At 39.6% G+C, this 6,847-nt stretch overlaps 1 long non-coding RNA gene across 1 annotated transcript in view; it reads left to right on the top strand.

Moving 5' to 3' along the window:
* LOC138364259 (uncharacterized) overlaps positions 1–4,596 on the top strand; it is a 7,289-nt gene extending 2,693 nt beyond the window's left edge. The window contains exon 3 of the long non-coding RNA XR_011228373.1: positions 4,289–4,596. This is a non-coding gene — a long non-coding RNA (uncharacterized lncRNA). The remainder of the gene's footprint in view (positions 1–4,288) is intronic.
* Positions 4,597–6,847: the final 2,251 nt, after the last annotated feature.

Raw genomic sequence — 6,847 nt, 5'->3', positions numbered from 1 at the left:
TCGTGGTGTCCCGTCTACCCAGCACTCTTTGTCACATAATGCTTTGAAACTACTGACGGTCTTGGCCGCCACCACCTTCTCACTTAACTTGTTCCAACCGTGTACCACTCTGTATGCGAAAGGAAATTTTTGTATATTTCTTTGGCATCTTTGTTTAGTTAGTTTAAATCTATGATCTTTTGTTCTTGAAGTTCCAGGTCTCGGGAAATCTTCCCTATCGATGTTATCAATTCCTGTTACTATTTTGTACATAGTGATTTTATCACCTCTTTTTGTTGTCTTCTAGTTTTGGCATATTTAATGCCTCTGACCTCTCCACATAGCTCTTGCCCTTTAGTTCTGGGAGCCACTTAGTAGCATGTCTTTGCACCTTTTCCAGTTTGTTGATGTGCTTCTTAAGATATGGGCACCACACAACCGCTGCATATTCTAGCCTTGGCCGAACAAAACTCGTGAACAATTTCTTTAGTATTTCGCCATCCATGTATTTAAACGAAATTCTGAAGTTAGAAAGCGTGGCATAGGCTCCTCACACAACGTTCTTTATGTGGGCCTCAAGTGATAGTTTTCTATCTAGAATCAACCCTAGACCTCTTTCTTTTATCAGAATTATATAAAGATTTCTCACATAATTTGTAGGTTGTGTGGGATCTATGTTCTATTCCACATTCCATAACATGGCATTTATTCACATTAAATTTCATTTGCCAAGTGGTGCTCCATATATTTATTTTGTCCAGGTTTTCTTGAAGGGCATGACAATCAATTAAATTTTTTATCCATCCCATTATCTTAGCATCATCAGCAAACATGTTTATATAATTCTGTATTCCAACTGGTAGATCATTTATGTAGACAATGAACATTTCTGGTGCATGTACTGTGGTACTCCACTTGTGACACTTCTCCAGTCCGATTGCCTCTGATTACTGCCCTCATTTTTCTATCAGTCAGAAAATTTTTCATCCATGTTAGAAGCTTACCTGTCACCCATCCAAAATTTTCTAGTTTCCAGAACAACCTCTTATGTGGAACTCTGTCGAAAGCCTTTTTTATGTCTAGATAGATGCAGTCGACCCAACTACCTTTTTCCTTTAAAATCTCTGTGGCTCAATCATAGAAACTGAGTAAATTCGATACACAGGATCTTCCAGATCGAAAACAATACTGTCTGTGATATTATATAATTTCTCTCCAGGTGTTCTACCCATTTAGTTTTTATTATTTTTTTTTCAATCTTTTCACTGTTACACTTGTCAATGATTCAGGTCTATAACTGAGAGGGGTGGGGTCTTCCCTGTTGCCACTTTTGTAGATTGGAACTATGTTAGCCTTTTTCCACATGTTTGCTATGACTCCTGTACACAGGGATGCCTGAAAGATCAGGTGAAGTGGAAGGCTGAGCTCAGATGCACATTCTCTCAGAACCCATGGTGAAACTCCATCTGGACCAACTGCTTTGTTCTTACTTAGCTACTTTAGCATATTTTCCACTTCATCTCTAGACACCTCTATACGCTCTATGATGTTCTCAGAAATTCTTATTGTGTCTGGTTCTCTTAAGATTTCATTTTGTATAAACACACTTTGGAACTTTTGGTTTAATGTTTCACACATTGCATTATCATTTTCTGTGAATCTGTTTCCTATTTTCAACCTCTGGATATTATCCTTTACCTGCAATTTGTTGTTTATGAATTTGTAGAATAGGCCCAGTTCTGTTTTACATTTATCCATTATCCCTTTTTAAAAATTTCTTTCTGCCTCTCCCCTTACTGCTGTATAGTTGTTTCTCGCAGCTTTGTATCGCTGGTATGATTGGGGGTTTGGCTTCTATGTTGATACCTGCTTGATGGGGTTCTGCTCTTCTACTCCCCAAGCCCGCCCCCAAGCCAGGCTCGACTTGTGAAAGTTTGGTCCACCAGGCTGTTGCTTGGAGCGGCCCGCAGGGCCACATACCCACCACAGCCCGGCTGATCCGGAACTTCTCTTAGAAAACAGTCCAGTTTTCTCCTGAAGATGTCCACGGTTGTTCCGGCAATATTTCTTATAGTCGCTGGGAGGACGTTGAACAACCGCGGACCTCTGATGTTTATACAGTGCTCTCTGATTGTGCCTGTGGCACCTCTGCTCTTCACTGGTTCAATCTTGCATTTTTTCCATATCGTTCACTCCAGTACGTTGTTATTTTACTGTGTAGATTTGGGACCTGGCCCTCCAGTATCTTCCATGTGTATATTATTTGGTATCTCTCTCGTCTCCTTTCTAGAGAGTACATTTGGAGAGCTTTGAGACGATCCCAATAATTTAGGTGTTTTATCTCGTCTATGCGTGCCGTATATGTTCTCTGTATTCCCTCTATTTCAGCAATCTCTCCTGCTCTGAAGGGGGAAGTGAATACTGAGCAGTACTCGATACTGGACAACATAAGTGACTTGAAGAGTACAACCATTGTGATGGGATCCCTGGATTTGAAAGTTCTCATAATCCGTCCGATCATTTTTCTGGCTGACGCAATATTTGCTTGGTTATGCTCCCTAAACGTTAGATCGTCGGACATCATTATTCCCAAATCCTTGACATGCTGTTTTTCTACTATGGGAAGATTCGATTGTGTTTTGTACCCTGTATTATGTTTCACATCATCATTTTTGCCATACCTGAAATTTATCACTGTTAAACATCATGTTATTTTCTGCTGCCCAATCTGCTTTGTTGACATCTGCTTGTAGTTTTTCAATGTCTTTCATTCCATTTTTGTGTCTTTTGGTCTGTGGCCCTCTCTCAATTTCTGTTGAACCAATCCTGTTTTCTGGCCCTGCATCTCTGTTTTGGTATGAATGTTTGTGTGCCTTCATTGTATATTTTGCAAAATTTGGCATACATTTAATTTACTTCCCTGTCTAGCAACAAGTCTGCCTAATTACTTATTAAACAAATTTTGAAGTTCCCCATAGTGACCTCTCTCTCTTGAAATCAAGTTTATTAACTGTTTCAATGTCCCCATTTTCTGTGTGTGTGTGTTTGGAGGCTAAGCTTGCTGATACCATGTGTGTGTGTGTGTGTGTTTGGAGGCTAAGCTTGCTGATACCGTTTGTGTGTGTGTGTGTGTTTAGAGGCTAAGCTTGCTGATACCGTTTGTGTGTGTGTGTGTATTTGGAGGCTAAGCTTGCTGATACCATGTGTGTGTGTGTGTTTGGAGGCTAAGCTTGCTGATACCATGTGTGTGTGTGTGTTTGGAGGCTAAGCTTGCTGATACCATGTGTGTGTGTGTGTTTGGAGGCTAAGTTTGCTGATACCATGTGTGTATTTGGAGGCTAAGCTTGCTGATACCATTTGTGTGTGTGTATTTAGAGGCTAAGCTTGCTGATACCGTTTGTGTGTGTGTGTGTATTTGGAGGCTAAGCTTGCTGATACCATGTGTGTGTGTGTGTTTGGAGGCTAAGCTTGCTGATACCATTTGTGTGTGTGTGTTTAGAGGCTAAGCTTGCTGATACCGTTTGTGTGTGTGTGTGTGTGTGTGTGTGTTTGGAGGCTAAGCTTGCTGATACCGTTTGTGTGTGTGTGTGTGTGTGTTTGGAGGCTAAGCTTGCTGATACCGTTTGTGTGTGTGTGTGTGTGTGTTTAGAGGCTAAGCTTGCTGATACCATGTGTGTATTTGGAGGCTAAGCTTGCTGATACCATTTGTGTGTGTGTGTTTAGAGGGTAAGCTTGCTGATACCATGTGTGTATTTGGAGGCTAAGCTTGCTGATACCATGTGTGTGTGTGTTTGGAGGCTAAGCTTGCTGATACCATGTGTGTGTGTGTTTGGAGGCTAAGCTTGCTGATACCATGTGTGTGTGTGTGTTTGGAGGCTAAGCTTGCTGATACCATGTGTGTGTGTGTGTTTGGAGGCTAAGCTTGCTGATACCATGTGTGTGTGTGTGTTTGGAGGCTAAGTTTGCTAACACCGTGTGTGTACTCACCTATTTTTACTCACCTGTTTAAATAATAATAGGGGTGTGTACCACCTCTGGTGCGATTGTAGGGACCCACAGCCTTGAAGAAAATAAAGAGTATTCAGAGAAGACCTTGTGTATTCTCACTGAACACTAATCTTTTCTTCTCCTACCACCCCTCTTATTTTGTTTTATGCTGTATTCTATTATATATCATATAAATACATAGCCAAATGGCAATATTTATTATGTCTATACAAAAAGAAGACATCCACTTTATTTTTTTTCTCTCCTTTGTTTCTATGTGGATTTTGTTGTGACTAATGATTCTCCTCCTTCCCATCAACAGGTCTTCCTCACTGGGCTTGCTCGGCTTTTGTGTTACTGTGAGGGTGCCATCATCGTTTACCCTTCAAGACTGACTCATGCTGGCATTGCATTTGTGGACTTCCCTTCACAGTAAACAGTCCTTCTCCATATGGTGATTGTCCAGGGCAAGCAGGGTGTGACTGCCATCTTGGAGAAGCAGGGTCTTTTAATATGAAGAATCTTCCGTCTTCTCTACTTACGCCAGCTTGTGCCGGCCTTGCATTCTTGTTACTTCATGGCCCTTGGGCCTTTTTTATTTATTTTACATAATAAATTTTTTGATTAATACCCGTGTTTCACAAGAGATCCTTAACATTTTAAGCACCAATTGTATTGACTAATGTACGTCTTGTAACCTTTAAGACATAAATAGACAAGACATAGATAAATGAGTGAATAATACTGAGTGACTAGGTTAGGGCGAGGAACATAGTACAGTGTCTGGCTTTGGAAGAATGCCTACTGTTTTAGAAACCTTATTGCCATGATCATAATCGTATGGGTTAAAAAGCATTTGTTGTCACTCCTACACTGTGGCTTGTTGAGCTTGAAACCTTTGCTCCTTGTTCGTGTTACATCTGACCTTTTGAAGAAATTGTATGAATCAATATCCTCCAAATTGTTCAGTATTTTAAAGGTTTCGCTCTATTACTCTATCATTTGCATATATCTAAGCATATAGATTAGATATAGATTTAGATTAGATTTTTTATTCAGGTAAAGGTACATACATTGCAGATGAGTTACAAAGAGAAAGACATTGACTAGAGTTCACTAGCTCTATTGGAAGAGAAACGTCTGCAAGACAAGTGTGGGCAAAAATTTAGGTAGCAGCGGCTCACAACGACCCCCAACGGCTTCATTTTGTATCTTTTCCAACTTGCCCATCCTACCTTTACCAAAACAAGAAATGACAGGTGCAGCATAATCAATAAGAAATCTTACAGTACTCAAGTACATCATTCGTAGCACTTGGACTCCCACTCCTTTCCACAGCATGCCAAGGCCTTCAGAGGTTGTAATCTCTTCCGACATTGACTCAACAGTCTGTTCATCTCAGTTTCCAAACTCTCATAGGTATATCCACCATATATGCCTAAATATTTATATATATTAACTCTCTATATTTTTACCGTTTATTTCCAATATAATGGGCCTCCGACTTCTACATTCAAACTTTAGTTTTGTCTTCATTAACCACTAGTCCCATGTGGTGACACTGGTTTCCGAAATTGTCCAACACTGTTTGAATCTTTGGAATATCTTTGCCCTGAAACAAAATATCATCAGCATATATGATTGGAGTTACCCAATTTGAGTATTTCTCAGATGCTATCTTATTCATTAGTACATAAAACAGGGTGAGACTCAACACTCCTCCCTGAGGTGTGCAGAGTTCTTGACCTTGATACCTTGAACCATACAACCTTGATACCACACCTGAGCCTTCCTTTCCTGAAGATAATCCCCTATCCAGCGCAATAATCTCCCTTCAACACCAAGACCAGCTAATTCATATAAAATAACCTCTTTGTTGGCTTTATCAAAAGCTCCTTATAAATCAATAAAAATTCTATAATAATCATTACCATTAGCTAGACATTTAATAATACAGTCAGAGGTACTTTTTCCTCTGAGGAACCCGAAAAATTATTAGACAGCTGATCACCTATTATATTCAAAAGTTTATTTAAAATGATCCTCTCCATCATTTTACAAAAACACGAGGTTAAAGACACAGGTCTGTACTCTCCATTGGCTTAAGGGATAAGGATGATCATAGTTCTTTTTCATTTACTGGGAATTCTGCCCTCTTTATAACTAATATTAAAGAGGTCTAACAGCAGGCTTTTCGTCATAATGGCAAGTTCATTAAGTATTTCATAAGTTACTCCATCCTCCCCAGGGGCGGTAGATTTCCCAACTTTAATCGCCGTTATTAGTTCTTCTCTGGTAATACCTGTGCAAGTGACATCACCACTGTTACCTGCTGTAAGTATAAAATCCTTTCTTAGATCTTTCCAAGAATCAAACGACTCTCTCGTTACAGCGGGTAATTAAATGAACTAAGTTTGGCAGCTTCCGCCCATTTATTTACGAGACCTTTTGCAATTCCTTACTGGTCAGGATGTGCAACAAAATTATGCTTTTTACCCCTTATTTCATTTATGTCTTGCCAGATTTCCTTCAAGTTTGTTACTCCTAACTTTCTCTGCAAACTCCTGCCAATACTTGCTCCAAATTTCCTTTCTCTTCTCCGCACACTTTTATGGGGGGATGCTTTTCTATACCAGATGTTTTCCGGTTCAATGTTGCATTAAATACATCTACCTCCTTAATTAAATCTTAATAAAATGCTTCTGCCGAAACTGGCTTATAAGTATCATACCAAGACTTAATATAACCAACAAGACCCCTTAATTCTCCCTTATTAAACTGTAAGCTTTTCCTCTGAAGGCAGGCATGCTTTTTATCTAGTTTAAGCTGTATTTGTAATGCAAAATCTCTTAGCATTTCATCCACAGTAAGACAATTCTCC

The sequence above is a fragment of the Procambarus clarkii genome, chromosome 2 (assembly GCF_040958095.1).
Source record: "Procambarus clarkii isolate CNS0578487 chromosome 2, FALCON_Pclarkii_2.0, whole genome shotgun sequence".
Lineage (NCBI taxonomy): Eukaryota > Metazoa > Arthropoda > Malacostraca > Decapoda > Cambaridae > Procambarus > Procambarus clarkii.
The sequence above is the reverse complement of the archived record's forward strand: the minus strand, read 5'-3'. Positions and strand labels throughout refer to the sequence as shown.